This window comes from Andrena cerasifolii, chromosome 10 (genome assembly GCF_050908995.1).
Source record: "Andrena cerasifolii isolate SP2316 chromosome 10, iyAndCera1_principal, whole genome shotgun sequence".
In the NCBI taxonomy this organism is placed as follows: Eukaryota; Metazoa; Arthropoda; class Insecta; order Hymenoptera; family Andrenidae; genus Andrena; species Andrena cerasifolii.
Window position 1 is genome coordinate 10,733,363 of NC_135127.1, and position 23,274 is coordinate 10,756,636.

At 48.3% G+C, this 23,274-nt stretch overlaps 1 protein-coding gene across 1 annotated transcript in view; it reads right to left on the bottom strand.

Moving 5' to 3' along the window:
* Ance-3 (angiotensin-converting enzyme Ance-3) overlaps positions 1 to 2,057 on the bottom strand; it is a 172,939-nt gene extending 170,882 nt beyond the window's left edge. Inside the window, exon 1 of the mRNA XM_076821392.1 lies at positions 2,050 to 2,057. The gene's annotated coding sequence lies outside the window, so the exon portion shown is untranslated. The remainder of the gene's footprint in view (positions 1 to 2,049) is intronic.
* Positions 2,058 to 23,274: the final 21,217 nt, after the last annotated feature.

The following is a 23,274-nucleotide window of genomic DNA, read 5'->3' on the forward strand; positions in this document are numbered from 1 at the left end:
AGTTAAAATTTCAACTAAAAATATCATTCCGTTCCCGACTTACGATGTTCACCATTTTAACGCGTGCATTACGCAGCGCCCACTTTGAAGCTTTATAATTCCTTGAATTTCCAATATTCTTCCGGTTTCCTGGTCTTAAAATGCGTGTTATATCCCCACTAAAGTATTGTAAAACGTGCAAGTGGTATGAATTATTAGTCGTCCTTCAATCAAATCTAGAAGGAACCGTTCATTTTAGCCGTCTAATACCCGTGTACCCCTTTAACACTTGGACCATCACAGTTCCCTACTCCTGGATACATGGTCCCCGTTCTGCGATCGCTCACCTCGACGAAGCCCCAATATTTCAGAGCACAAACCACCCACCAAACACACAAAACCGTTCCAATTGTATTAGTTTCCAGAATCTTAGCAGCGTAACGAATGCAAGAGAGCGCAGACCGACGATCGCGATCGATGATGGCCCACCAAAGAGATACTCAGTGAGAACAGGGGAGCACGCGGTGGATCCCGGATCGTTGATCGTCCACGGCAAGTTTCACGAGGGGAAAGGTAGCGTCTCGACCAGACACGCTGGTGTTTTTTTTTTATTACCGGCCGCCTCGAGACGCGTGTAACGTGCCTCGCGATCGTAAGCACGGTATTTTTTACCCTCCGCCATGCAGCGTTCGGCTGGAGAGATCGTGGCCAGGTAATCTTCTTTAATGCACATCGGCCGTGCCGTGAACGTGACGCGAACAATGGATTCGATCAACGGCCACGGAACGATTCCGGCGGAGCGCGTATACACGCTCCGTTCCTCCTACGACGATGGAACACGTCGCTACGCGTTGATTGATCGCGCGATCGTTATCGCACAGGGACCATGGAAACGAAGGTGGTCCGAGGACTGCGTGGAGATCGTGAAAAGTTTACGAGTCCGTGGGAAATCTCGCTTGGAGGGGTTGGTCGTGGCGAAGGACAGCGATCAGCGCGTACCATTTTTCTAATCTCGAGTTTGGATAGTAAAATCTGTCGATGACTTTAGGATTCGATATTCAAAAGCTCCTCCTTGCTGAAGAAATATTATCCACAGCGTATTCTAATTTCTGCAGATGCTGGATTTATGGCACGGGACGATCGAAGAATCCTGGGGGGTTGAAAGTACGTCTGATGAAGATAGCGACCGTTCGCGTTTAATTTTAGAAGGAAGTGAAAGAAAGTGTATGGAGACGTGGCTGTCGTCGCGCAAACAAGTGCAGGGGCATTGACAGAAATGAAATGTCGCCTCCTTATCAATAGATGGCTGTCGATTAGAGAAGAATTATAATGGTGACGGGCTATATCCGTGAATAATTGTGAAGAAGATAGTGATCGATAGCGGGGAGTCTCATGATAGATGCGCAATTCCCTGGACTTCCAAGGGGGAAGAGGAACTTGTCGACAGTCTGGACAGCTCAATCTGTTAGAGTAGTCTGATCCATCGGACAAAAGCGTCCAGTTTCTTACCCCAGTCAGGAGTAAGGCCTCGGGCAGAACACGTGAATAATTCTTTAAGCAAACACAACTTTTGGAGAACCCTGCAGAAGATAATCGTATAGAATTAATCGCATCGAAATAAAGAGCCCTACTTTCACGAGCTTCGTATCTTAACATTAGATATCATTAAAAACAAGCGTCCCTGCGCCCCAGGCCCTCGGTTCCAATAACCTTTACGCGAACAAGCCGCTCCCACATATCTCCGCAAAGTTAACCAATTCCTTCCCAGTTGTCGATTAACAGCAACAGTCCCAGGTGTGCAGAATGCAGATACCGCCACTGCATCATCTTCATCGACAGATCCTCCCACGCACGGACAAAGCAATAAAAACCTCCGTGGCAATCGTTTGAGAAGCGCAGAGGATCCCAGCAGCTGCCGAGCCGCGCTGCACTTCACACTCCAGCGCGCCGTAAATCAATTGCAGCGGCGGGACGAGCCGCAACACGGCGCGTCGCGGAAGGCCCCGGCCCAGAAAAACTGAACTGCGGCCAGGCAGCGAAACGCGGGGCACGGTGAAAGTGTTGCTGCACCGGTCGCAGCTGCGTACGTCGCCGAAATTGCGCGTACAGAGATGGTATCGCTGGCGCACGTAGATCCCATCGACACGTGTGGCTGCAACAAACAGGAGAAAGCCCGCTTTCAGCCGGGTCGACGACCCGCCCGGCCGTCGTGGTCCCTTTTCGAAATTTTTCGGGCCCCGCAATTATGCACGCAACGGCGATAACGCGGCGTGCTTCCTGCGTCCCCGTCTGCCGCCCCCTTTTTTCGCTCCTTTTTCCCTCCCCCTGCGCGGCAATTTCGCGGATGGCACTTGGCGTTCAACGTGTGAATCAGAGTGTGACGCGCGGAATCTCATCCGGTGGCGGGTCGCGGAGTGGAAATAATTCGTAAATGGCGTTCTGTGTCGTTGCAAATGGTACGCGAAACGAATTAATGGACGGGTGGTATCGGTGGTTAACGTGTCTGGTCCAGCGAGATCGTAGAAGCGGTCGAATCTCATACGGATCTCACTGAATTCACTATGGAAGTTCGTCACGAGATGAAGCCTCCACAAGCGATCTGGAATTCGTAATCGATGAGTTCAAGCTTCCCGGGAAACTTCGTGGTCGCTCGAAAATAAGTTGCACCATGTAGCTCCTACTTCTTCGTAGTTCCGCAGTGAATTAGCTACCTGTAAGCTTTTAAACTTCAGTCAGGAAACACCTGACAACTTCATGCGCCCGTAGCTACTATAGGTAAGCGAACAAGATTCTATTCGGTCGTTAACATCCGGGGATCGGACTATCCCATGAATAAATTGGTTGCAGCCTAGTTGCCCGGAGGTAAGAAGAACATCTTCCCGGAAAGGAGGAACGCTGTTCGAACGAAGATTAATGATACACGAGCGAAGCCTGAAGAAGAGGACTCTCGCGTGCAACTAGGGTTCTCCTTGAGTGACTGGCTCCCTTTAATTAGAGACACCCCAAACCGAAGACGACGCGGTTGTTCTTTCCTCGCCGTTGCCCTGCAGCTGCATCCTGCCCGTGGTGCTCGGCCAGGGGACGGTTGACGTGCATGCATGCGGTCATCAGCTACAATGCAGGACCGCGGCGCGGAATTGCAGCGGAGTGCAGGTGCACCCGCAACCCAGCACATGCCATTAGCGTCCAGACCGCATCCACGCTGATCCCTTTCCCTCTAACGGCAATGCAGCCCGGCTCATCGGCCCCTCCGCGATATCACGGGATACTGATGGCTCGGTCTCCCGTGCAACTGGCTCAGGACCACCGTTCGTTGGAGAGCTTGCATAATCGGAGACGGGATTACGGCGGTAATTTCGCTGAAATGATGCAACGCGCGGGCGAGGAACTTGTAACTCTTAAACGCAATATTCTTGGTAGCCTAAAAGTTTCCTCGTCTTCTTATCTCCGCGATTATTCAAAGGTTTCCAAGCTCAAAGAAAAGCTCCGTTTTCTTTGCAAACTTCAAGAATCTACCCCTGATAAAGTAACACCTACATGTACGAAGAGAAAGCGGTCCATTCGTTTCAATCTGCTTAAACGATCGACCTGGAAGAAATCTCGAGCGATTCTGTTCGGGCGTATCGACCTATTTCCCGAGCAGAATTTACCGAGGCGAGGCTGGGATCGTTTTTATCGCGGAGGAACAGGTGCGGATAGGTCCGGGCTAGCTGTGCCGGCGACCGCTGCTGGAGATTCGTCTTAATTCACGTGGAGAGGCCGATTCTCGTTGAGTTCTCCCCGAGCTTAGCCCCGGAATTGGATTACCCCTTGGAAAAGCTCCAACGAATTTATCGTCGAAGAGTTCGTTAGCGGGGCCGCGCAAATGAAAACTTATGCCAACGTCCGGGGATCCAGCCGCTGGTATTACGGCCCGGGTTACGATGATCGGCCCAGTGCCCGTTTAAATTGCTTTCCGTCCTGATTTATTGGTATTCTCGCGGCTGCCTGGGATACCGGAGCCTCTAAATCAATTTAACCAGCCCGTGGAACACTTTTACCCCGGTGTCTTAGGCTTATTAAGATCAGATTGCAACTGGGACTCCTTGGCAGCTCTAAATCTGCGGGATCTCTGCGGGGTTTGTATTAGCGACTTCTGTTGCGAAGCTCCTAGCGATGGGATTTTCGTACAGATTCACGGAATTATTCAATATATTATTTGCGGTGCTTTATGGAATATCAGAGCTTCTTGGCGTGGACACTTTGGAGTCATCAAGGTACCAGAAATTGAAGACGTTTTTATTCATAGAGCTCTAAGAATTGAATATTTCGGTATTTCTATTTCCAAACGTGGACGTCCAAGTTCCCAACAGGTACCACAATGAAGCGAGAGTTCCCAAATTCTTGGGATCTTCAAAGTCTCGACGCTCTGTGAACCTAGAATTCTCATCCACAAACAGAGAAACTCAGACTTTACAGAAACTCGGAATTCTTTCAATTTTCTAACTTTCTAAATTTCTACAATCTTCGGTAGCTTCCTCTCCTATCTCCTCCCCAGCTCCAGAAAAATCCAACAACCCCTTTACGCACGAACTAGATCCCACATTCTCATCCACAAACAGAGAAACTCAGACTTTACAGAAACTCGGAATTCTTTCAATTTTCTAACTTTCTAAATTTCTACAAACTTCGGCTGCCTCCTCTCCCATCTCCTCCCCAGCTCCAGAAAAATCCAACAACCCCTTTACGCACGAACTAGATCCCACATTCTCATCCACAAACAGAGAAACTCAGACTTTACAGAAACTCGGAATTCTTTCAATTTTCTAACTTTGTAAATTTCTACAAACTTCGGCAGCCTCCTCTCCCATCTCCTCCCCAGCTCCAGAAAAATCCAACAACCCCTTTACGCACGAACTAGATCCCACATTCTCATCCACAAACAGAGAAACTCAGACTTTACAGAAACTCGGAATTCTTTCAATTTTCTAACTTTGTAAATTTCTACAAACTTCGGCAGCCTCCTCTCCCATCTCCTCCCCAGCTCCAGAAAAATCCAACAACCCCTTTACGCACGAACTAGATCCCACATCCTCACCCTCCCAGCGTCAGAAACTCGCAGGATCTGCAGGAATACCCACTGTCACCTCGGGCAACGTTCTCCAAACACAGAGCTCAATATCCATCCCGAATCCCGGTTCCCTCCAGCTGAAACCGAACGGTCCCGCGCTCCGAGCCTCGCTTCCCCTGGATCGTCTGTACCAATTAACACCGACCGCGCTCACGAGCACGTCGAACGGGCAGCGCGCGCTGCCAATAAACCCATCCTCGCATAAAGCACTGGCCAATGTCATTAATCTCAATAGAGAGGCAGCGGGCTGGTAATTAATGCGGCCACCAAGGCCGAGGGCGGTACACTCGCGACTGAACACGAGCCAGCTGGACGAAAGGAGGCGATGCTCGCGAGATACCGTATCGATGACCGTGGTAATTCGCGAAACACCAGCTGCAGAAGAGACAGGGTAAATGAGAAAACTTTGGTCACGCAAGGGGAGAACAGAGCTACCCTTAACGAAATTGTATTTACTCCCACGGCTTGCTTTTGAGGGGTGTATTATTCTGCGAGGTGACACTAAAGAGGATTCTCTTCTCCACAGATCTGTATTACCCACTCTGGAATTGTCAGGGATTGGACAATAATTTCTCCTGATCAGTTTGCCATCGACGAGAGGAAGGACGTGCAAAAAGTGCGAAGATCCTTGCGGCTCTAGGGTTTAGCAGCTGACAGATACCATTTCTTTTATCAAGAGCTACCAATTCTCCCGCAGTTGAAAGCAGAAGATTAGGAACTGCTGGAACCAAGAGGCCGTTTCCATATAAACGTTTCCCCTAATCTTCGCGAAGAAACAATAACTGCCTGAGACTTAATGAACGACCTCGATCGAGTTCCAGCCCAGGCAATTCTTATCACGAGGTCGTCTGCGCCGTCAATTAACGCCCGGCGCCGTTAAAGGAGCGAAACGCTAATTGCTCGATGCTCCTATCGCGAAATTCGATGGGATCGTTGCTCCCATCCCCAGCAGGCGAATCACCCTCATTGTCTAGAGCCGACCTTCCAAGAGAATCTCGTTCACCTCGACGTTAACTGCAGGAACGCAATGGAAGGCTGAACGGAATGTCATCTTCGCGTTGTACGCGAGCTTCGCGGGAAGAACTTGGGGGACCATCTACCGTGGAGTGTTCCTTAGTATACTGTTACATCGTGTTACAGACACTCCACCAATCAGGCTTAAGTTACACTCTGGCCACTTGATTGAGTGACTTCGACGCGGAATAAGGGCGTTCTATTTATGCGATAACTAATTTATTTTCGTATCCTCGGTGCAATCTCGTAATTCGTAATCACCGAATGGGTCTTCTTTTTACAGCCTAGGACCGCAGTGTCTCTATAAAAATAATGGTAAATAATCCAGAGGACCTTCTGACGTTGCTTCTGACCAGCTGGCTCGAAATTTCATGCCAGAGGAACAAACTCTGTCCCATGGCAATAGTTCTAACCAGGTCTAACCCTTCGTGCCTGAGGACCCTTTTGGCACGAGCGTCGGATTAGATTTAGCCATCGCTGGGTGGAGGCGCGCAGGCTCGCCTGTTCACTTCATAATGACTAGGGGGATCCATTGTCCATCCGTGCAGGGGCCGAGGGTCGGCCAGCTAACTTTGCCCCGGAGGTATTGGCAGGCCACGAAGGGATGGGACGTGTGTGTCCTCCGCCATCCTGGACGAGTTACAAAGTCATTGTTTGCGACGTCCGTTTCGACGCTCCCTGGAGGCACGAGCGCGTTATTTTCGACGATGCAGGGTTCCTCGCGCCGAATAAAATCGATGGGCCTCCATTCTGCGTCCCGGAGAGGCAATTCCACCAGCATCATCCTCTTTTAAACCCCGGCAACTTACGTGGAAGCTGCCAGAGTACCCACGAATAGAAAATTCTAAACCCTCGAGCTCCAGGGGTGAGAATCTGTTCCGAGTTTCCGTAGTTACACTCCGCGGATCTTCTGGAGTTGCAGAGGACAGTACCAGCAGGACTTCCGGGGCCGTTTCGATAGCTTACTTGGGCGCGGACGATCCGCAGGAGTAAGTAACAGAATTACCGAGCTACCGAGGACAATACAAAGAACAACCCCGGAGGAACGCAATTAAAGCGTCCCGTTTTCCCTTTGACGTCGCCACTCGAGGCACAAGCGGCTCCTTCCGAAGGCCCAGAATTAATTTCCGCGCTAAATTGACTCGGCGTCGCGAGAGAAGAGCCCGTCCGGAGGATCGCGTCGCGCGCAATTCTGCCGGAGAGAAAGAAACAATGGCCTCGGACGTGGCTGCTTCCCGAGCGGGGACCGAGGGGGGTCGCAGGAATATAGTTCCAACGGTCGATTCGAGGTGATTCCAGGCGAATGACGGTAACCTGGCCGTCTGGTCCGCGAGCCCTCGTCGAAACAGGGAGCGGGAGACTGAGACAATGCGAGAAAGTTTCACGACTGTCGAGCCCGCGGTTGGAAAAAGTTTCCGCTGCCGATGGCGGAGACCGTGTAGCTGGCCCCAGTGACGAAAAAAAGAGGAACTGCCAGGGACAGAGAATCGAAACTTGCGGGCGAGTCGTCCCGGTCCATTGTCGGGGTGCACACAATCGTCGAAAACGTTGCTGGGACAGGGGGGTAAGTGCGCGTCGCGGGAATAATGAGGGAAAATGCGCGAACGACGGTACAGGGGGGTCGTGTGTCTTCCTCTTTTTGTCCGCTCCCTTTTTTCCACGCTCCCTTCCTCCGGCAGGGGCAGGGGGAGGAGGGAATTCTGCGCGCCGTCCTCGTGAAATTTGCATGCCGTGGATGTCGCTTCTCTGGATATTTTTCGTAGGAGGAAAGTTGCTCCGTGTTCGTTCGAAACTGTGGTTCGCTCGCGGAGATTTGCTGAGTTTTTGTCAATGGTGATTGGAGGCACCGCCGTGTATGTTATTGTGCAAGTAGAATGACAGATTCGGGATTGGAAGTAGAAAAGGAAAGAAAATGACAGGATATTTTAAAAGCTAGTGATCGATAGCGGTGCCAAAGTGCAAGTGGCTTAAACACCCCACGAGGCAAGCTTCCTTCTCGCGAGGCTCGTATTGATCGCGTGACGAATCTCCGAATAGATTCCAGGGTGTACACGTGGCCAGCGCGAGCTACACAGAGTTAAACGCCGAAGAGCTCGCCTAATTCGCTTAGTCTCCCAGCTTTCGAGCTTCACCGTGAACCACGGTTATTATCGTGCCGCACAAAGGGCAACTGCGACGCCAGCCCGATCGAGGACCCTCTCGATAACGAGAGAACGATCCCAGATCGATATCGGGCGCGTGGGTGTAGCTCCCTTTGCTCGTCTTCCAAGCTTCCCGTGCGTTCGCTGAACCTCCAACGGCGATCGATAAACCCGCTGATAAGGCACGGCCGTTGGAACTCGAAATCCCGCTGGTGGGAAATAGCCGATTACTGTCGAAATAATTCTATGCTTTTCGAAGGGAAGACAAATTTTTAAAATGGGGGTGGTGATGAGGATCTACCTAAGACTTATTAGTATTATTATTCTACTTGATATCAACGGGTCAAAACCCTTTATTACATAGCTATGACGGAGGATAGATTAAAAAGCAATAGCGGAAAGTAAAGTAAAGTTAAGCGGAGTGATGAGAAAGCAGAGTATTGCATTCTGCATATCGCTAGGTTAACTGTGAGTTTAAATGAATGTAAAGAATTATTAAAGAAGTCGAGTGAGTCGCAGAAACGGTTGGCGATTAGACACAGGGGGTTGAAGCAGTTACTGTGGCTGTAGAGAGCGCGATGCTGCTCAAGTGCAAAAAGAGTATGGCTTCTGAGACGTCGCGAAGGAGTATGAAAATTTAGTATATGTAGGATGTCAGGAGAGTCGATACTGTGATTTATTACCCTACGTATAAATAGCAGATCGGCAGGGGCAATAGCCCGAGGCGCGACATAATGGAAATGCAGATTTATACACGCGTTGCATCTTTTACAGTAGACAAATATTAAAGGATGAGAAAGAACGTGCAGCCACGTGCTTTAAAGGTAGTCTACTAGTTTCCTGAGAATTGTATGTTTTGCAGGGTTGCTCGATGACTTCGCGAGTGCCTCCCCGAGTGCCCTCCCCTTTCGCCAACTGAAAACTACCCCCCACCCACGGTACACGGTAACAAATAACAGTAATCCTTCGTTTACCGCGACGAACATTTGCCGGGACCTGATCCAGTAGACGCGGAGTTTTCCATATTGAGGAAAGTGCCAGGAGAAAACGACCCCATTACCCTCAATCTGTCCAAACTCGCCACGCAAAGTACCGAAGCAAGTTCGACCCGGGAAAGGAAACGTTCTAGCTCGTCCTCGAATTCCAGCGTCCCTCGAGTATCTCCTCCACCCTTCCTCCCGTTTTGCAACCCTTGACGGAGCCCCGTGGCTCGTCGTGGGAATATTACCAGCCATGCCAGCTCGTTACCGAAACTTCGATGGTGAATACGTCCCAAGGACGCTTCTGGAGACTTCATGCTTGATCGAAGAAGGGTGAAGGGGGCCTGGTCCTGAAAACTCCACGAAGACGCGAAACGCTTAATTAGAAGGCACGGAGCGCTGTTCGTTGTCTGTGTACGTGTGTTTTCAAAGAAATCCAGTATTTATAATAAGGGTACTTATTTAAGCCGAGCTTATCTTTAACTCGTCGTTTCCTACTATCGCTAATTATCCCCACATCTTCCATTGCGGAAGAAATTATGATCTGACTGTTCGAATTTACTACAAAAAGCTTAAAGTTTCAACTGACAGAGAATTTGACAGCACTTCTAGTGGATTCCGTCGAAAAAGGCTCCGCGAACTTTCTGCCTTCGTGTGCGTTACATCCCAGTAAACTTTTCCTCGGGGATGATTTTAATTAAGTCGTTGGAGCAGCGGCACGTGTGGAGGATGACACCAGACGCGATCCATATTTGTTAATCTATCGCGAAGAAGGAAGGAACGCTCTAAGCCAACAAAGGCGCGTCTGGAGCCGCCTGATTAATTTCGCAACGCGGAGAGGCCTGACTGCTGGAATACTGCAAGATAAATGAGATCGTTCCGAGACAATCGAGCGCCAAGCCGATTGCGGGACACGCAACGGCCTCGCTGCTAAGTCCGCCCGAATTTCCATCAATACACGAGAATTAAGAAGGGTGGATACGATACTGTTGCCAATAAATCGTGGCACGACGTGCGCGCATCTGATCCGAGGAAAATGCCTCATAAATTTAATCGTGACTACAGAAGGGCAATCCCCTGACGTCTTATAACAAACACGATTATTTTATATTCATTATTTAAAATCGAAAGCGCTGGCATCTATGCTAGAAACAGCTTTCAAGCGCCCTCCTTCGGCGATAAATACTGTACCAAGAACGTCACGCGTCACGATAAGAATCCATTTTACAAAGCATCCAATTTTACACCCTCTTTCCGCCTCTCCCCCCCCCCCCCCTCCCTGACGGAGGAAGAAATAAGTTCGTCGAATGGAATCCAAGTATTCCGGTCACGTTCCGCAAGGACAACTCCGTACGCGAAATTGCCAGCGAATTCCTATTAAACCGAGCCCTCTTGTCTCTCTCTGCCGATCTAACGGTTGATCTGTCGGGCGATCTGGGAGAGTCGCGAGCATAATTTCTCGCGGACGACGCGCGCGTCGCGTGTACTCGTCGGACGGGGTTATGGATCGGGGGTCGCTCGATGAATACGGATGGCGCGATTTCTGGCTTGAATTCTGCTCGGCCATTGTCCACGGCAAATTACCCTGGCGAACGCGAACGTCTCGTTTCGGGGATGTTGGCCATTAAGGAGTAACGTTTAGCTATCTGCTTGATATAGTTTGGGGGCAGGGGTTGCTTGAAAGAAGGTAATAAAAAGTAACGACGACGGTGGTATCGGTAATTGGTAATAGAGAGCACAGGTACAACTAGTGTTCCTTCTCGCGAATTCTTTCTCGGGAATTTCTCGAGAAATTTTATAAATGCTTATTTCTTATTTCTCAAGAAATGCTATTTTTCTCGAGTAACTTAAGTCTACGAAAATTATTATTAATCTCATTTATTTTCGGAATTGAAGTTTTAGTTAGTTCAATTTGTATATTACTAGTTAATCGCGAACGTATAAACTCAACTACAATTTATAATAAATCTTATTAGTGACATTAGAACCTTTATGAATTACAATAGAAAATCTCAGTAGAGAAAATTCGACATTATTGACTGGTGAAGGTGCCCTAAAATTCTTATTTAACAATTTATGATTTCTTGAATTGAATGGGTGGAAGTGGTTAAAAAAAATTGTAGCTTCAAATAAGGAACAATGAAACCCAACTTCTGGAGCTCTCATTCTTAAAGACACAGTACTGAAGTAATTTTAAAATTTTCAGGAGCAAATGCAAACGTGTTAAGAAAACACATCTCACCGTCCGAGAAACTAACCTCGAACAACGGATAATTCGTTCCCGATGACGAATTCTCCCCGGCCAGAATCGCAACGATAATTACACGCAAGGGGGATGAAATGATCAGCTGGATCGGTGGAGTGAGTGGGCCTGGGTTAATATTCATAGAAGTCGGGGATTTCTTGCCCGAACTTGGGATCGTAAAACTACTGTTAACGGGAATCCGAAAGTTGTATTCCCAGCGGCCACCCCCTCATTGGCCCCTGTAATACGAGTGGCGCAGGGGCGACGTCGAATATCCTGTGGCGACGTGGATAAACCAGCAGCCGAAATTGGGTACACGGAAGTTTGGATACACTCGGAATTCCGAGTATGTAGCCGCGACAGGCTCGCGTTGATGCGTCCCATTCGTGTGCCCTCGAAATGTCTGGGGGCATGCCGTCGAGGGGCAGGCGTAGCGTGCTTTCCCGGGGCTGACTATGCGCGGGTCTGCTCCACTTGGAAACGTTTCCAGAGAGGAAAAACTTGCCGCCGCTCTCGGCAAGCTATCCGATAACACGAATCCCTTCGATCCCAGAGAACTCGTATCGCCACGCACCTCAGTGATAACAGGAACAACCCTCGTAACTCCGTTTCCTTCAATATCCTAACCACCCCCTGCGATCCACGTACAGCGAATAATCTCAGAGCCTTCAACAGATCGATCTCCACTTTCCATTACAATTACAACTGCGGGGTGATTTTCCAGTCGAACGCTGATCGAGAGTGCTCAAGCCGAAGATGAAAAACAGCGTTCATTTCGGTGGCCAGATGCCGTAATAGGGGCACGTACTTCATTTCATACTTGGAGTAGCTCACGCGCCGCGGTCGCGAAACTTATGGCAACTACTACGCCCACGGACGGAAATAAGTCTGCGAAAAAGGAGCGTGGCGGAGGTGGCTCGGGGTGAGCTGGGGTGGATCGAGGCTGGTCTCCATCGGACTGTCTGCGAATTATTAAACATAACGGTGAAATATCGCGGCGGCCGATACGATGGCGGGCTTCGAGGGGGTGGCGGGCAACGTGAGCTGCTTTCGCAACCGGCCGCTTCGCTTTGTACATTCGACGTTCGGGGGCGAATGGAAGGGTGGCGGTATCGATGCATTCGCCGGCGTTGCGATTATTCGACCTACGAGAGTGTTTGATCGATGCGAGCGACGTTGCGTGCCTCGGTACGCCGCCTCGTTTCGAATACACGAGCAGCCGTAATGCGTTCATGAATTCGTTTGCGGGGAGGGGTAGCGAGTTAAAGGGGATAGTGCAGGGTTTGCGCGAGGGTACAGAGGGACGGTACGAGGTTCTTGCAGTTGCGTGCGTGGTAGTTAAAGGGTTTGGAAAGTAATTTTGGAAGACGGAGTGAGCAAGGCCTGCGCCTTGTCTGGTTAAAATTCTCTTTCTAGTGGAACCGAGAACGGGGAATGTTCTGTAGGCTGATAAAGTGATAGGTTTACAAAACTAGAATTAAGGAACTTCGCAATTAGTAGAAGAAATATTTTTCTCTACTTTATAAGTACCCATTTTGTCTAACATGAGGCTGGTCAAATTTTATTATTTTTCTTTTGGATGGTAAGCAGGTTTAATGATTTGATTTAGATTTAATTGATTTCTCTAAAATGACGGTGGTCAAAATTTAAATTTTTCTGAAAATCTAAAAGCTTGTTTCCTGTAGGGTAAGCAGGTTTCATGATTTGATTTAGATTTAATTGATTTCTCTAAAATGGGTGTGGTCAAATTTCAAATTTTTCTGAAAATCTCACAGCTTGTTTTCGGGAAGATAGGCAGGTTTCGTGATTTGATTTAGATTTAATTGATTTCTCTAAAATGAGGGTGGTCAAATTTTAAATTTTTCTGAAAATCTAAAAGCTTGTTTTCTGTAGGGTAAGCAGGTTTCATGATTTGATTTAGATTTAATTGATTTCTCTAAACTGGATGTGGTCAAATTTCAAATTTTTCTGAAAATCTCACAGCTTGTTTTCGGGAAGATAGGCAGGTTTCGTGATTTGATTTAGATTTAATTGATTTCTCTAAAACGGGGGTTATTGTTTCCCATTTAGTTTACAGAAGGGACGTTTTCTGTTTAACGCGAAGTTCAAGGCGACAGATCACTACAGAATGTAAAACAACTGCAGTTACGATTATGGGACTTGTATCACCCTCGACGGCCCTACTAGCCATATTAGCGACTCCTGAGATGGCCATTATCCGACCTCTTACAACACGGACTGTAACATTAGTTGACACGACGACTGTCGACCACGAACGACGACTCTCTACCCGCAAAGAGGCTTCCTTGCTACTTGAATCGCGATAGCAACGTACGTGCCACTCGTTTAGATAGGCTTCAGGCTACGAACGAAGTCCCTCGCTTGTAGCACAAGTGCATAGTTTGTACTGCCTGATGGATGATTGCAGAAGTTGCGCCATGAAATTCAAGATCTGTGGCTCACTGTGACCACCCACCTGTGCAAACCCACAGCTCCCGGTCTGCCTAGTTCATTTCTCGAAACATAAATGATACCAATGCAATCTGAATTATGTATGTTCTTCTTGCGTCAGACATTCTAAAGTAGGTACCATCAATCAGTTTCCCGGTTTACTGACTTTCAATCCTTGAATGCGTTCATTGTGGGGTTTGAACCTAGCTGAATGATTCCAAGCACTTGATCAAGGATATCGATTGAAACATTTATCCCCGAAATCTTACTTGCTTGATTGATTATAACGAAATGAAGCTTAGATACGTAAACGATTGGTTTTTTATTTGAACTTGATGCCATCGTTATATGACAACTGAGCAGTTTAATGATATTTATGGGAATAACAAGATCCAATCTAGCTCCAAATTCCTATCGCTTCCAGAAACTTTACAACCACGAGAACAGCGCCCAAACGAAGTAGAAGTATTAATTAATCCAAATTCCTTGTCCCCGACCGAGTAAACACTTTCGGCTATTATATTTCGGCCAGTCTCATGGGGGTAGCTCGTTCTACATCTCTCACATCGAAAGTCGATAAAAATTAATGTCCCGCGATAGCGAGTCACAAGCGTCTGGAGCCATATACGGCTGCAATCCGATTACGGTCGACGATGTCCAGGGATCCAGATCAGCCTGAGGCTTTACGTGGGCATTATCCGTCTCTGTATCCTTCGTGCGTTAACCCCGTTACAGGGATTGGCTGAAATCCAGCGGCGCTAATGGCATTTAATTGACCCTCGTCCGAGTGTCGATGCGATTCTCTCGCGTAAACTCCACCCCGGACCCTCGTCCACATTCGCAAAGAAACCGGACATTCCAGCCTGACTTATCCCCCGCAAAAAGACGAAACGTACAAATTGCAAAAATCAATGAAAAATCAACATTGGAAGGAAACTGACGATTACTCCATCCTCCTATCTTCTATCCACACCTACCCTTATTTCTCTCATCGATCCCCCGGATCACTTTCCCGAAGCGAACCGGTTCGATTCGATGGATTCGGGTGTATGGAATTAATTCGTCCTCCACGCGAGGCTCGGGCGATCCAAGGACAGGGCTGGGAGGTCCTCGGGGAAAGGACTAACGTCCGATCTTCCAGATATTAGTGTGTTTATCCCGGCTTTACGAATCCACTCGACGCATTGTCTGTTTCCTGGAGAGCACGCCCACGATTCCCGTAGGACCGGCTAACAACATTACCTCGGGGATTTGTCTTTGGGGCTGGATCCGGCGCGCGCGCGCGCGCGAGCAGGACGGAGTGGTTATATACCCTATTAATATCGCGCGGCTGTATCGCAGTTTCGCCAGACTACTCCGTGTCGTTAAGGGAGATATACGCGGTGATAAGCAAACAGCCGGTTGCTAGGCCGAACAAGGGAACGCGGCGACCGTGTTCCTTTGTGCGTCTCCAACTTTATTACCGCGCGCACCCCCCCCCCCGCCACCCCCGGCCCCGCTAATGGCAAACGATGATTTCGCCCCTTCTTTCGCGGGGCGACGTTACGATCCCACGGAAACGGGAGTAATGGATTTTGCAGCGCGAACGGAATGCGGGACACTCTCTGCGATTACTCGTCGCTGCCTCCGCGGGGGAATTAGCGACGTGTTCGTTACTAAGGAGAATGGAGGAGGGAGCTGTGGGACAGACTGGCAAGTAGATCGTGGACTCCAGCTTGGGGAAATCGTTTGAATCCGTTGGGATGTTTTTGTCGCTATTATCGATCGGCAAGTAGCCAAAAGGGTGGCTGAAGTTTGTGTTCACTGGACACTCTGGGCTATTTGAGCCTGTCAGCGCGATAGTGGCGTAACTCACAATTTTGGGTGAATTGATATTTTCAATCTAAACCACTTCTTATACAGCAAAATTTGAATTCTGTAAAACCCTGAGCAACCCTACTGCAAAATACTGCCCTGTGCAGCATTGGTCATTATTTTATATACTAATAATATACACCTTGGCAATTATATTTACTAAAAAATCATACCTACCTAGTAAGCAACGAGGTTTTAAAACGTCAATGATTTCATTAGTCGTTATCTCAAAGCAAAAGTGTTGGAGTTACGCCACTGTTTCACTGATAGCCTCTTTTATCAGCGGGAAATCTGATACCGGTAGTTTTCGAATGGAATAGAAAATAGATAAATTAATATTCTGATATCTAAACACTGCCATCCCCTGAGCAGAGGGTGAGTCAATAATTGTTACTTAATTTGAGAGGAGTAAACAGCACGGATTCTAAAATAAGCCGCTTTTATCCCTCCAGTATCCCTTCGCCAATATTATCGACGTTCCGCTGAAGAATATTCTCCTCCGGAGACGATAACTCTAGCGTACGTACGAGAGGAACGGAGTCATCTTGAGCACCGTGCAGGATTCGTTTACATAACGGCAAACAGAGGCTCGTAGCTCCGTAGAACGAAATATAATTATATAAACAACGATGCCAGGCTGCCTCGTAATAACGGCGGCAACGGGGAGACCCTCCTTCACCCCCCTGGGGAACGACTCATGCAAGGGCTGGTTCATTAAATACTCGCCGCCCTGAGAGATCGCGAGGCCCCCTTCCGATCCCGGCGAGGAGAAAAGCCAACGATTGTAATAATAATTATGCGATATTAATAATCGCCTGAGTTATGCAGATAACGGTGCCTCTGCATGCCTCTAATGTGCCTCCATCAGCGCGATAGTTCTCAATTACGCTCGCGAGGGCCGTAAGGGTGCTTCCAACACCCGGGGGGGATTAAAATTTTTCCGTGGTAGATCGATAACCCCGAAACGGTGACGGTGGCATCTCAGAATGGCAATCGAAGGATTGTACGAGGAAATTGGACACGGGTCTAAACGAGAAACGAAGTGAGAATTAATTATTAGCGAATGCGTGTACCAACGAACTTTGAAGTTAAATGTTTTGTGGTACAGTAGATTCTTCTATCATTTATTTCCAACAGATTTTCAGTGAAGAATAGAATTTTTTTAACAAATCAAGGCAGACATTCGCTTCCTCGTTTCACTCGATCGAAACCAATCACGCCTTGACTCCGTTCGACCCTCGAGCCTATCAGAGAGCTCCCCCGTTTAAGATTCCAAAGAAAGAGCAAATGAAAATCAAACGACGGTGGATTAAGAGTCTTCAAAAGTCGATAGAACCGAGGCTCGCTCAGACGAGCCGCCATCCCCTCAGGGGGGGAAGGTTATTAATGACGAGAGGGTGACAGCGACCCTGTTCCAACGCTGACACCGGTGTCAGCCGCCTAATGACGATTAATTCAATGTCTTCGTGGCGTGGGGTTGTCTCCGAACGTCAAGACGGGTCTGGGGAGTTTTAGAGGACCGTTAGAGACTGTAAATTAGGGATGAGCGTTCGATACTGTCTCTTGAAAATATTCACTCTATTCGGTTATCGAATATTCTTAGCAGGCACTCACCTACGTATGTGTGGAAGTAATAGGAGAGGTTCTTTACCAAGCTTTCGAGGTAATTCAAAGCAACTCGATGCAAATTAATAATCTAAGTACCGTCCCCTTTGGTCCGATTCGCACCCACTGCTTGGGCAAAGCTGTCCACCGAACTATTCATCAAGGGGAACGAGCATCGCGTGAATAATAATCGATCTTAGTGCCCTCGAGCTGGCCACTCGCCTCGAGAAAGGCTTGAGGGCTCTGTGGACTCTCTGGGGAGTAAACGTTCTCGAGGGGGCCATTTCGGGAGTAGAAGATCGTGTACTCTTGCCTTTCGGAGCGAATTTCAATATGAGTTTCCGTTTTAGAAGATTTCACAAATGCCTTGCGATTTTACTAAAACAGCATTTTGCTTCAAAAGCGTTGCGGATTCAAATTTCCCGTGGTGATCAAACCTCCCAGTACCTACCCTAAATTGGCGTGAAAATACGAGTGGGTCATTAATCAACCGTTCGAGCCAATATCCCTCTGAATAATAACCGATCCTGGGTGCCCAAAATGGATTTTTGCCCCGGAGCATTTCAGCCCCCTCAGATGCCCTCGGACGGCAGCGACGACACCCTTACAACGGCGTTGGGTGCATAATCGAGAAATTTGAAATTCCACCCTTCCGCCCGTGCACTTTATCCCATGCAACTTTTATACCGCGAGAAAGGATCGCGCGGGGCTCGTAAAAAATCCTTTGAATCTAACGAAAAGGGGAACGTGCACAAAGCACACCGACAAACAAGAATCACAAACAGTCGTGTCAGTCATTTTCAGTATTTCCACAAACTATTCCCACGGTGGATTTCCCGAGAATACCACTTCGCTTTCGATAAGAAGATCCACCTTGATCTAAATCCAGAAGAAATATGCAGAAATGTATTCGACTTGATCAAAAATAGGAGGAGGAAGCTTTACCAAAATCTAAATTTCCAAATAACCGTTCTACGCCTGCCTTCGCACGAATAATGAATAACTTAGCTAAAAATTGATTCGAATAACGCCCGACTCTCGATCACTCAGCCCCAGGCGTCTCACATATTTCGTCCACTCACCCTCCAGCAGTGTTACATATTTTACTGTACATTATTCATCCTCCAACCCCGAGATCCTCGTATTGCATAGCGAGAAGCATTCACCCTTAACCCGTCGCGAAGGGAGGCTCGCATTCCCTTCGCGAAGCAGGTGCTGCCACTGACCATCCCTCTCTCGGCCGTTAACTAAGATCGTCAAACAAGGGCCCACCCATCGGTCGGCCCTTGCGTATTCCTCCTCGCTTCTTTGTCCTCGCGACCGCCGATGACATTATGCGCGATAAAGGCACGAGAGATTCCGGTAATCCCCGTACGAGCGCCGCCCCTGGAGAACAAAGAACGGCCCGGAATATCAATGGGGTCCAGCGTGGATTTCAAGGAGTCCATTTGGAAGAAGAATCGCGACCCGCACCTCATACGTCATTCCTTTTTCTCTGAAATCTCCCAGAGGGAGGAGAAGGGTCCGTGTTTTATGGAACGCGATAAAAGTTGCCCGAGAAATTCCTGGAACTCGCGAGTTTTATACTCTAGTAGCCTTCTGCCGGCACTCCTCACGATGGAGAATTTAGGGGCGCTGTTTCGGTCCTCGAAGGACGGAAGTATCGATGATTTTCTGATGTGCCGCGGGAGAAGTTTGATGGAGAGCTTCTTTGAAAACAGCACTGGTGTAGTCTTCGTTAAAAAAACGTATTTTATCTGCGAAGATGTGTGGTAGAAGTTGGGTGCGAAGACACGCGGACGGAATTACGGGGAAGAGTCGTAGTATCGAAGTTCAGGTTCAACCAGTCGACGTTTATGAATGAATCATGGTAGGCGCGAGTTCCTGGGAAACAGAGTAACGTAGATTTTACGAGGCAAGCAAAAACGCGACTAATTACTGGCCGAGACGGCGTCCATGAGCAAAGTGAAACGAGGCTTCCGCGTTCCTCGAGGCAGACTGAGCTGACGATGGATGAGAAATCGAGCGAGATTAACGTAATAAGGAACGCACAACTTCATTCTGCTATGTTATTCTTTTGGTTGTAAAGAAATTTCTCAGTGGAACTAAATTAAAAATTCAATACCGTTTCTTTTTGGCTTTTCTATTACCATGCACTTGATTGCAGCTGCACAATATTTTCACAGAATCCTCACAGTTGCAACGAAACCCATCCACCCCCGTCGAGGAACTAATTCCGTTTTCGAGCGAAACTTGGAAGAACACCCTTTACGATCACCCACACGGTGGAAAGGGCGATCGACGTTTAACGATCGAAAACAATCTAGCGGCTACACGAGCGGAATGATATCGCGTGTAAGGGAGTCGACATAAAAATTTGTGGCCCGTCCTCTGGTACAGGGGTGGCTGAAGAACGGTGATGATCTCAAGACGCTTCGAATCCTTTCGAGCTTGCAATCCAACTTTCCAAGTTCCCAGGCCCAATAACGTTGAAAATTATGTGTGCTTTCGCGAAGTTTCGCAATCTCGAGTGACCTAACTGTAAGAGTGAACCTTAAAATAGCTTCGAATAAGTTCCAACCACCCTCGTTGCCTCTACAGCTTCCGAAAAGCTTCCCCTTTGCAAGGGCTGCCAGGAGAAAAATCGCTGAAATATTATCAGCCACATAGCCGGCATATTTTGTACTTTAACGTGGAGCAGTTTGAAGCGGGCTTAACAAATTCTATGGTTTCGTCCCACAGGCGTCGTTCGTTTCGCCGGTTCGAGCCGCCCTTATAAATTTCGCAACGTTTTATTCTCTCCTCGATCCTTCCTCCCCGTCGTTCGAGCGCGGATTTTTACGACACTCCGGCTCCCCCCGTTTACAGGGGAAGGAACATGTAAATACTTATGACGAACGGCCATACGCGATTTCGTTTTACGAATGCGCGCCAGTCGTTCCGTTTCCCGCCAACAACCCCCGACGCCCTGGTGCTCGCTTCTATGCACGTCCCTCCTCGCCACCCACCCAAGGGGGCGTAAAAAACACGAATTTTACGGCGTCCAGCTTTACGAGAAGCTTTTAGAAATATTTCAGCTGTCCCTTGCTCCTCCGTTCTCCTCTCCGCTTCTTCTTGCTCCCCGTGACGATGGGCGTCGGACTTTGGGGGACATTTTCGAGTAGCTTGAGCCGTGTGGTGTGAATTTCTTGTTGGAGGATCACGAAGGTTTGCAAGATCCTTCGTGGTGTTTTTATTGCGCAGGGATCCCAGTGTTAATTTGAGTTTTATGTAAAATAACGTGTTACATCTGCGCTGAACACGAATCAAATATCTCTTATATTCTATCCCCCATCAATTCGCACAGTTTCGTAAAAGTCGGTGCGTCACAGTTCCTGTGATCTCGTTCTAAGCACCAGCACGAAGTCACAAGTGCCCCGGGAAAGCGGAGCTCGTCAGGACCTAAGTCCAGGGGGCACGAAATTGATTAAAAAAGCGGGTGCTTCCAGGAACCGTTCCCCCTGGGACGTCCCTTTGGTACCAACAAACCGAACATTCGATCGAACGTCGACGTCCGAATGGACACGCCGTCCCTTCGCCCCTTCCTTACTCTCGCATCAAAGACAGCCAGCTGACCCTACCCTCCTATTTCGGTTTCAATGCTCGCCTATTTGATCTTTCTTCCTGCCTTTACGACCGGGCGACACCTATCGAAACACGTAAACGCGAGTTGAAATCCCTCCTGGCACCGTTTTACCCCTTCTCCGCCCTTCGCTATACAGCTAGACACTGCCGCCTTCTCCGAGCTAACGCGATCGTTACAGCGAGATTATGCTGATAACATATTCAGACTGGAGAATAAACTAACGGAGCAGTTGATAAAGCTGCTTCTCTCACACCGGGCACTTGTTGGATGGGTTCTGGGTGTCAGGCAAATAAAGTGAATGTCCCAATTTCTTATTATTATATGCGTTACGTTTGTACTATAGTTGCAACAAAATAATTCTAAATTATTTAAACATTTACGCGAGTGTTGCACGAGCTTGGGTCAATACTTACATCGCTATTTTTCGTGAGCAGAAATACGGACATTTAGAGCATTACATATTTAATTACAAATTACTAATAGTTAAACATCTTGAAATATTTTTCTTAAATAGTTTTTTAATTGCTTGATTTATTATTAAAGAATTAATCAATTACTCTGCAAATTTTGAGGACAACCAAATTTTTTACACCTTCTTTATGACGAGTTACCTCTTAGATGAGCAGAAATTGGGACATTCACCTTATTCACAAGTACAGTGGAGTGTGTATTAGTAATCTGAGATTAATATTGGAACTGGAATTAAGTGGATCATTCACTCATACGTACTTAATAAGAACTCGGCGCGAAAGGAATGTCTGCAGAAAATGAAAGAAGAATTCAGGGTGAACCCTTGAATTACTGCATTCACCAACAGCACGCGACACTTCTTAGATAATCATGGGTCGAAGCACTGAACTTATCAAACGCAGCTGAACCAATGATTCCAACTTTTTCTCCCTGAAATCTGAAACGGGCGGATGACCGCAATAAATCGTTTTCTTCTGTAATTCAAAGACAGCTCGAGAGGAACCGGCAATAAACAAGTTCGCGGCTCGTATCAGCCACTCGTGGCTTCCTTTGTCGCCCGACTCGCGCATCCTCGACATCTTCCACCCCTAGGCTCGCGCCTCAGCATTTTCGAGCAGCCGGCCATGCTGGAGCAGCGGATGATCGACGGATCACGCTGGGAAATGGGGGCGAAAGAGGGGTGTCTGCAGGAGGGAGGATTCACCCGGAGGGTCCATTGACAAATTTGCCAGCGGGCAAAAAGGCTGCTTGGTATGCATCCCTCGCTCGGTCCATCGGCCATGCAAGACCGACAGAGCATCTTGGAGCGTGAGTGACGCGTGTCACCTCTACTCCTCGCGTGTATCGAGGGACGTGGGCCTCACTTATCCATGGTTGACACTTCATCAAGCTATTCTTAACGATGCGCGAGCACGAGGAACCCTTCAGGCTTCCAAAAGCTAGGAAAGAGATTGCGTAATCAAAGGCCGCGTTGATTTTTCTCTTTTCTATTTATCTCGACGCAACGCAGCTTCTGGTATGAACAGTTCTATTAACAGAACATATCAACTAGCAAATTCTCTATTGTAAATATTATCCATTGGAAACTAAAGTAGAATGATATTATTCTACGCGCATAGTCAATCGTGTATTGAATAGTATCGTTGCATCGCTGGTTCAATAAACAGTTTAATTAAAAACAGCTTTCGCAGTCGACTCTTCCACTCGCCTTAGCGACTCCTCTCGAGGACCACGGCAGACTAATCTCCCTGCGAGCCACTTCAGCGTGGATATTTCGTCTTTATTGGATCCCGCGTTCAATCGCGGGCTACTCGCGAAGTTAGCCGCCCCCCGAGATCCTCTTCTGGGGTCCCTTTTAATGGGCGGCTCGAGGAATTTTTATTAGCCCCGCGGAAGCGTCGACGGTGACTAATAAACCGTACCGACTGGATCCAATTGCCGTCGTCGATATCGCCCCTCCGCGCCCCGTGTTCCGGAGAAATGCACCCGTTAATCTGTCAAGGGAACGAGGCGAATGAAACCGAGACGACGAGGGGGTGGAAGGGCCGACGCTTCAGCCCTGCGAGGACATCACCGAGCAAAGTGCGCGGTAGTTCTCGGAGCGAGATCCCGAGCGAGAATTCCGCCGGTTACATGAATCAGTACCGTCTGAAGAGTTCCGGTCGAGATTCGCGCGCCTCGATTAGAGGCTAATGGACGAATTTAATTTGCCGGCCCATTGCTCGCGAGTCGCGCCCGTTATCGGGTCCTCCCAGAGTCTGGGACGAAACGGCGCTCGGGGAAAAAAATGGATACAGCAA